Source organism: Mastomys coucha, unplaced genomic scaffold (genome assembly GCF_008632895.1).
Source record: "Mastomys coucha isolate ucsf_1 unplaced genomic scaffold, UCSF_Mcou_1 pScaffold21, whole genome shotgun sequence".
Taxonomy (NCBI): Eukaryota; Metazoa; Chordata; class Mammalia; order Rodentia; family Muridae; genus Mastomys; species Mastomys coucha.
This window is the reverse complement of record NW_022196904.1, coordinates 141441194-141450741: the sequence shown is the minus strand read 5'-3', so window position 1 is coordinate 141450741 and position 9548 is coordinate 141441194.

The window sequence follows — 9548 nt, the reverse complement described above, 5'->3', positions numbered from 1 at the left end:
GCATCCAGTCATGTGAGCCAGTTTCCACAATAAGCTCTCAAACGCACACATGCACACTGTTGGCTGACACAGGGCCACAGGAAGAGACAGTGCTCTGTCCTGTGCCTGTGGCCCTGCTGGCCTGAGAGGCTCTGAGGGGAATAGCCAGGCACTTCTGGATGTGTCTGGAAGGCCACTATAGAGCGGGTTTACTAAGGGGGATGCGCTGTCTCTGATGTGAGTGGTACCACCTGATAGCTGGGAAGAAAGAAGAGGGAAGCCCTGCTTCAGGGACTCTCTTCTGTCTCCTAGAGGTAAAAACGGCCATGGTGTTGTTGTTGCTTGCTTTTTGGTTGTTGTTGTTGTCGTTTTTTCCCCTGATTTCCCTGCAGCCACGTCGTTATCTCTCCCTATGATTCCAAAGCAGTGACTCCAGCCAACAATAGACTAAAACCTCAGAGACTGTGAGTTAAAGAAACTTTCATCCTAGAACCTATCCTTCAGGTATTTTTCACTGAAAAAAATGGAAACATCTGCTTCCTGGAGCACAGTCATGCAGCCAATCGAGACTGTGCTGCAGAGGGTGAGAATACCGAAATGCTTTTTTAAACCATCCAGCTTTGGGATGTTGGTTAGGCAGCATCAATGCAACATTAGCTGCCTAACACATATTTTTAGACTAAGCTGGAGATAGATATTCAGCTTAGTGATGTTTCTTTCCTCTGAGACTGACTGAACAGAGAGGGTTTCCCTGTGGGTATCCAGTGATCACATCTAGCATTTTGAGGGTTGTAGTCAAATCTTAGTGTAAGGGTAGAGATTCTTTACCTCAATACTTCAAAATGAAACAACTTAGCTCTGTCTTATCATGTATGTGGCCTTAGCCCCCTAAACTTCTCTGGGCCTCAGTTTCCTCATCTGTAGAAGGGGACAATAATAAACAATAGCTGCCTGTGCTGTGCAGATAAAATAATCTCTGTATCAGATGCATAGACCAGGGTGTGGTCTACAGTTACATCAGAGAAGCAGGCGTTCTGCCCACACAATTCTCTTAATAAACAGCCAGTCTTATCATTCTTAGGAGCTGAAGTAAAGAGAGATCTACTGACCAATTTTTTGTCTCCATTACTGTGGTAGATTGAATGAGAAAGGTTCCCCATAGTCTCGGGCATTTGGACACTTGATTCCCAGATGTTCGTGCTGTCTGGGGAGGTATAGGAGGTGCAGACATTGGAGGGAACCTCAGCCTAGCTGGGGGCAGGGCCTTGAGAGCTGAAAATCCTGCAGACACTCCCAGTTTGCTTTCTCTGCTTTGTGAACTTTCAGCTTTCTGTTCCCGCCACTGCCGTGTCTGTAATCTGTTGTCATGTTTCTTTCTGCTTTGCCATTGTGGACCTTTGTCCCTCTGGAACCATAATCTAAATAACCTGTGTGTAAGTTGATTTGTCGTGGTGTTTTATCACAGCAACAGAAAAGCGAGCAATACAGCTACTCACTCGAGCGCGCGCTGTGTGTAGAGGTCAGAGGACAGCCTCAGGTGTTCCTCAGGCACCATCCACCAATTTTTTTTTTTTAGTCTCTCACTGGTCTGGAAGTCATCAAGTAGGTTAGTCAGGCTGACCAGTGAGTCCCAGAGACCTTCCTGTCTCTTCCTCCCCAGTGTTGGGATTCCAAGTAAGAACTATCAACAAGGCCTGACGTTTTTGTTTAATGTAGGTTCTGAGATTTGAACTCTGGTCCTAGTGCTTACACCTTACTGACTGAACCATGTCTCCAGTCCCTATTAGTGAGTACTTGGCTCACATCAAGCAGCCATGAAGTCCGTGGCTAGCATGGCAGGGTGGAAGCAGGGGAGGGGCAAGTTCCCTTGTTTGGCTGGTGGGCCTCCCAGATTCTGAGACTCCAAAGTCAAATAAAACGGATGCTGCTGGGAAGTGGGGTCAGAGCTTCCTGCCCAGTGTCCTCTGCTGCCTGCAGTAAGGCCCCTCCTTCCCAGGGGGACCCTGAGCCCTGCTGAGCTGGCAGATCCTGGGGGCCTGACGGCTGTGTCCACAACCCCATGCTAGTACAAAGCTGGTCTCTCCAAAAGGCAAAGATAGGTGCAGGGCTTTTTTTTTTTTTTTTTTTGGATAACAGTGTGGCCTGCAGGTGTGTGTGTATGTGTGTGTAGGGGGATGGGGGGAGGTTTGCGGGTGGCCTACAGGCCAGGTCCAGAGCTCCCTAAAGCCAGATAGATGCTCAGATGGGGGAGGTTGGCAGAGCCCTGAGGCCAGGCTCAGGGGAAACAGAGAGAATGTCCCAACTCTGGTCACTTTGCTCTGGGAATCTCAGTTTCCTTGAAATGAGGCTCATATTTGCATGTATCTGGGCCCTGTACAGATGTTCCAAACAGGTTCTGTGTCGGGGTTGGAATGAGGAAAAAGACTCTTGCTAAACTGCAAGGATTTGAGAGTCTAGAGACTTCTCTTAGGTCTCCTCATTCCTGTGCTGTAAAACCCAAGCAAGAAGTTTAAAAGACCTCACAGCTGGGACATGGGACATGCTTCTACCAAGGAGTGCAGGTCTCTCTCACTCTGCCTCCCCAGGGATGTGAGTAGGAGATGCCACCAACCCTATTGTTATGTATATATGTGTTAAGTTGTGGTTTCACCACCCCCACACTCCTTACCACAGCACTGGGGATAGAAGGCAAGCCAACTTAGCTATGTTCACAGATCCCTTTCTCCCATTCTATTTAGAGACAGGGTCTCACAAAGTTTCTTGGATCAGTCTTGAACCTGTGATCCTCATGCTTAGCCTCCCAAGAAGCCAGAATAACAGGCCTATGTATACCTGTATCTAAATCTAAAATGTTTCCTTATAGCCTCACGCTTTGAATGGTCAGGCCCTGGCTTGTGGCTCTATGAAGCTGGGGCCTGTCTGACAGCTGTGGTCTACTAGGGGTATGTCTCTGAAGATCACCCATCTCCCATCTAACCCTCTCTGTCTCTGGAACTGTCCCACATCAGCAGTCAGCATCACACACTCTGGACACCTCAAACCTGGTTTACCTCATGGTAAACTGGACCCTCCAAACCCATGAGCCCAGATCAGCTTTTCTTCCCTTAAACTGTCAGATATGTTGCCAGAGTGACCAAAACACCGAATGGTTCCCGCCTGTAAGTGTAGAAGACAAGGAATAAAATGAACAAAATAAGTCAGTCCCAAAGTGAATGTTAGTGTCATTTCCTGTCACTGATTAAAACACTCTAACCAAAGCAACTTACACGAGACAGGGTTTATCTTGGCTCACAGTTCCAAGTATGATCCTCCATGGTGGAGAAATCAAGGCAGCTCAGAGCAGCTGGTCATGTCTCATCCACAGTATGGACTCCTGTTCATGATTCCAGGACCCCTGCCTGGGAATGGTCCTGCCCACAGTAAAATGGGTCTTTCCACATCAAGCAATAGAGTCACGATGATCTCTCACAGGCAAGCCCAGACACCCATTTTTTCAGGGATTCCAGAGTCTGTGATGCTGCAGCTGGCTCAGTCCTTCCAGATCTTTATTACACAGGGACTGGTAAAGCTGAGACTTGAAGGCTCGCACCTGGAGGCATTGTGGTGTTAAAAGGACCTATATTTCCAGCAATCAACATGAGGGATAATTGGGGGCAATGAAGGAACCTGAGTATAGACTTTAAAGTAGAAAGATGTAGCTGAAGGCTAGAGAAGTGGCTTGCTTGCTTGCTTAATAAGCCCTAAGCCTGAGGTCCAGTGTTAAAGTTCCCAGAACCCATAGCAGGTGTCTCACAATTTATCAACAAATCCAGATTCAGGAGATTGTGTACCCTTCTGGGAGATCTATCTGGACTCCAGGAGATGTATCTGGCCTCCAGGTGTCTGTCAGGATATCTGGGCACCTGAGCACATGTGGTTCACATATGTGGAGACATGAACAGACAAACACATAAGTTTTCATCAAATTAGTTTTTAAGGAAGAAAGCTATAGATGGGTTGGCAGGAAGCGGCTGGAGCTGTTCCTGACAGCAGACAGTAGGCTCTCATATTGATTAGAACATTCACATTCATAAAAAGAGGCCAGATAATAAGATGTTTACAGTGAGACTCACCAGGGACACAGAATGACAGCTTTGTTTCCTTTTTTTTCCCTCATCTGCATGTTAGACTTCCAGGATAACAAAAGTGGGTTAATTTTTATTTTGAAACGAGATCTGAGATGCTTAGATTCCAGCAATACCTCTGCCTTGGGCTGCTGGGTGGCCGAGACTACAGACTTTGTTCCATGCCGGCTCCTTTTATTTACTTTTTGTTACAGGAGGTCGAACCCATGGCCTTTTATATTCGAGGCAAGAGCTCTGCCACTGAACTACAGCCCCCAGCCCTTAAAAGGATATTTTATTTATCAGCTGGGGGTGTGCGTGATTGGTAGAGTGCTCATTTAGTGTGCCCCTAGGGTTGCTCTTTAGCTCTTCCAGTATGAACTGCCTGGCCTTGGGCAAGGAATTGCTTCTCCAGGCTTTAGTTAACCCCACCTCCCAAGCTGTTGCTTTGTTGTTGCTGTGGTGGTGGTGGTGGTGGTAATCGAACACAGGGCTTTGGATTTGTTAAACAAGAGAGTTCTACCTCTGAGCTATATCCCCAGTTTGTTAATGTCCCCATTATAAATGATGTTGAGTGCAGGCTCTGACTCCTAGGACTCATTGAAGGCTATATGAGTTGAAGGTGGGCCCCAGTGCCTGGTGACTAAGAGGTATGAGCGTCATTTTTATTGGCCATTCACTATGTATATAATTGACTTGTGGGTGGTGTAGTCCCAGTGCCTGGTGACTAAGAAGTATGAATGTCATTTTTATTGACCATTCACTATGTATATAATTGACTTGTGGATGGTATGACTATGGAGAGGGGGAGATAGCCCAGCTTCCAAAAGTCTCACAGAACACATGCTTTGTTCTGTTCAGCATCTATTGCCCAGCACATCTCAGGGAAGTTATCAGCAGCCAGATACCTCCAGTTAGCTCTGCTCTGACGCTATGTCCCAGGGCTCACTCACAAGGTCTTTCCGCCCCCTTCCCAGCCACTAGAAACTGGCCCCTACCCTCTGCTCTTTGTGGCTGTTATCATAGACGTGGCTCGGAGAACAATTGCCGAATGAGTCCCAGTCAGCTCCTCAGAGGACTCTGCGAGCTCTGCAGGGACATGTTCTTGGTCACAATAGCTGTGTGCATCTGTGTGTGCACGAGTGTGACCTGTTTATATATAAACACGAAGTAATCTTTCATGCTTCTTATATACACAGAATTTTCTGGGAACGAGACTATTGTGTATTCAGAGAGAAGATGGTCCTTTGTTTTGTTTGGCGTCTTGCCAGGACTCGGTGCCTAATTCATGTCACTGGCAACAGGGCAGCTCGTGGTGTCTGAGTCAGCTTCACAGCCACCTGTGTCCACTGTCCTTGTGGTGGCTGTGGCCCTCACGGGTGCTTCTCGGGGAGCAAATGTGGGACCATGAAGCCCTATCTATATTCCTGTAGTCAGTTTGCGCCCTGCATCCTTAAGTCCATATTATTTTATTATGAATCACTTTTCATTTTTTCCTTCCTGGTGTAGTTAGGATATTACATTGATTTTTTAAAATTCATTTGTTTAAAAGCCTATGTGCACACAGGTTAGGTTATTTATGAATTTCATTTCTGCTTAGAGAAGGGAGCACTAGGAAGTATTTGTCATAGGAGTCAGGTACCGGCCTGCAAACCACCACTCCAGAGCCCACATTTGTATAATTTAGGAGACCCTTTTCTGAATGGGCCTCAGCATCAGCCTTCAGCCGGGAGAAGTCTGTTGCTGGAATGAAATACTCAGCTGTTCACTCACCTGTGGGGTGTGGAGTCTACCTCCATTGCTGTTCTGTTAAATGGAGCCTTTCCCTCTCCCCCAAGGAGTTCTCTGTGACTGGTCTTTTTGCCCACTCCTGTCAGTCAGTGTCTTCTCCAGACTCCCTCAGGTCTGGAAAAAAGCACCTGTGTGGTTTGGCCAGGCTGTCCCCCATGTGCTGTCCATCCCCTCCCGTGCTGCCACCCAGCCTCCTTGTCTTGGTGCTGAGGCCTTTCCTCTCTGGAATGTCCAGTCAGCATCTCCACCAGCTCCTCTCCTCCACCATGCTGGACCCAGGACGTCCCATTCTGTTCTGGCATCTCTAAGATACTTCTAGAAAACTATTCCCACCCAGGCCTGGAACTGGCCAGAGAAAAGTGGCTGCTGGGGGGAGGGGAGCAAAATGTTCTATTTGAGAGGTTCCAGAGAAGAAGCTCTTCCCATCCAAGATGGAGTCATTGTGAGGCAGAGGGTAAGGAGTCTCCCTACATCTCCAGGCCAGATGGGCTTTGGATATTCCCATCCTTGAACCTGACATTCATCTATGAAACTACACAGTCTCTGGCCCAGTGGGAATACCACAGGCTGCTTTTGGATAAATCAGTAGACACTTGGCACGAAATCGGGCCAGGCACACCCAGAGGCTTCTCCCATAGACAGCTATCAGCAATGTCACTTCTCTGCAGAACTAATGAGGACAGTGAGGATGGGCATCCCCGGGACTTGGTGGATCCTCAGTGAAGGGAGGGAAGAGAGGCTGGCCTGGCACTGATGCCCAGGTTAATGCTGATGGTGGCTTAGATAGCAATGGAGGCTGAGGCTGCAGGAAAGCCAGAGTTTCCTGTCAGGATCTGTGCAGAGGACTTCTTGATTTAATATGATATTATAGCCTTGTGTGGTGGCATACACTTGTAATTACATCACTTGGGAGGTAGAGGCAGGAGAGTAGAGAGCTCAAGGCCAGCTTTGACTACACAGTGCATTTAAAGCTAGCCTGGGCTACATGAAGCCCTGTTTCAAAATAGACAATCATTAATCAAAGAGCAACCTTCCTCCTTCATATTTTTTAAAATGTGGCCCAGGCTGGTCTTGAACCTGCTATGTTGCTGGGGATGAACTTGAACTTGGATCCTTCCTCCTATCACCTCCTAAGTGCTGTTAATGTGCCCCACTACTTGGTTCATGCTACACTGGATGGAGTATCCTGGGGAGAAATAGAAACAGGGTGGACTAGGAGTGGTAGGAGATTATAAATAGCCATTGGAGAGTCTTAGAAAGATCAAGAAGGATACTAGTCTCTGCTGCCATTTTAACAGGATCTCACAAAGAGAGGGAGTCTGGGAGATGGAGAACAGACACCTTCTGTCTCATGTAAACCCTGAATAGCCTTGCTCACTTACATCCAGGGCCCACCTCTTGCTTTCAAAACTCTTAAATTCCAATCTCTCCTATTTCATTGTTCATCAATAGCTGAACTTTTAATCTATTTTTACTTTTAAAATCGTGCATACATGAGATGGGGTCTGTGCACATGTGAAGGCAGTGCCCAAGGAGGCCAGGAGCAAGTGTTAGATCTGGAGCCGGAGTTACAGATGGTTGGGAGCCACCTGGCAGGGTTGCTGGCCACCAAACTTGGGTCCTTTGCAAGTGCAATACTTACTCTTAACAGCTGAGACTTTTCTCCAGCCTCTAATAGCAGATTCAAATTACAAATCACATGTTCACTTGCATGTTGTGGCACCCATGTAGAAGCCAGAGATCAATCTGCAAGAGTTGGTTCTTTTCTTCTACCATGTAGGTCCTAGAATTGAACTTGGATCTTCATTCTTAGTGGCAAGTGTCCTTACCCACTGAGCTGTCACACTAGCCCAGTAGTTGAATTTTGATATATTCATTGGTGAATATGCACACGTGCATACACACATACACACACACACATGCCCGCACGCACACATTCATGCACATGCACTCATAAATACACACTCACTTATATATACATATACACATACTCACTTATGAATTGGTTATTTTTGTGCTCAGAAAACACAGCACAAAAGATGACTGCAAATTTTGGAATGCTTTTCAGGGAATGGATGGCATTAATCAGTAGGGCATATGCATACATTTGAGAGCCATTGTGTGCTGTAGCAGCCAAATGCCTTCTAGTGAGGCTGCCTACAAGGCACGGGTAAAAACCCAGGGTAAGGCCTGTGACAGAACACATACCATGCACCAAGGACCATGCCTAGATACAATACTGACACTCGAGGCTGATACTGGAAAACCCACTTTCCTGTTTGAAAACTGAGGTTATAAAAGGGTCCCCCAACCGTAAAGCAGGAGACTTCGGAGCTGTATTCTCTTGGCTCTGAATTGCTGGTGGAGACCTTCCTGCCAGCTATAATCTTTTTCTTAGATATATGAAGAGGCAGGAAAGAGGGACAAAGTCTGTGACTGTTGGTATAGCCATTTGCTCCCTTCCTTTATGTGGCAGGGGCTTGATGCCCAGAAGTCAGCTTGCTAGAGGCGGTTTAAAGCTGCTGGAGTGACTTCCTGCATCTCCTCCCTCTTTGTGAGCCAACCCTTTCCCAGAAAGGAAACTGAGATGAGAAACAGGAAACGTTTCCAGGTTGAGGGAGTTCAACTTGAATGGGTTGGAGCAAGACAGTGTGGGAAGGGACATACCTCCTAGAGTGCTGAGTGAAAGGAGCCCTGGTGAAGACAATCAGCCTTCAGTTTTGGTCCTAGGCCAGCCTGCACCGTGCTGTGCAACCTGAGGTGCTTTTCCATCTCTGTGCCTCTGTTCCCTTATCTGTACAACGTAGGGATTGTTGCTCATGATTAGTAAGGGGTCATCCACAGATTACAAAAGTATTAACCGATCCCTTACTTCAGTCACCAACTAAGCACTGGGGACAGAACATGAACAGGGTAGGCCTGGTCCTTGATCCTGGAAATAAGCCAGTGCCTTGAAGACTGCTATCTGGGAGAAGTCTAGGAAACTACAGACCTGCCCCTAAGCCTAAAGACCCAAGGCAGTCTGAGACTGGCTCAAAGAACAAGCTTGCTATCATGTGGGCATTAGCCTGGAGCCTTCAAGTATATTCCTGTTCCCCAAGTGCTCCAGGCCCTGCCTCAGATTAGTGCACCAGGAAACTTTAGCTTTTGGGGATGCTGTCACACTCATTTCCTGATGAATCTGAGGGAAGACATCAAGTGTCCTTTCCGAGATCTAGCTGGAAGGACAGATGACACTGTGGATAAACTTGCAGACAGGCGACCTAGCCAGAGGCTGGACAACGTGCAGAAGCCAAGGAGGAAGGACACCAAACAGGTCAAAGGTAGCTTGCTCTGTCCAGCAACAAGCAGGGTGAAACTCTGGACAGCATAGGGCCCTGGAAAGGTAGCAGAGCAGAGGCCAACCCCAGCCTAATGTCAAACTCTACATCAACCCTGAGGTGAAATAAAGATGCTTGGCTAATGGGAACTTCATCTGGATCACAAATAATATGTTTATCTGAAATTCAAATCAAATATCCTTTTTTTTTTAAAGAGATGGAATCTTTTTATTTTTATGTAATGTTGAATGACCTTGAGTTCCTAGTTTTCTTGCCTCCACTTTCCAAGACTGGAATTATAGACCTGCATTACTGCCCTGTTTTTGCAGTGACTAAGATGGCCACTCTGACCACC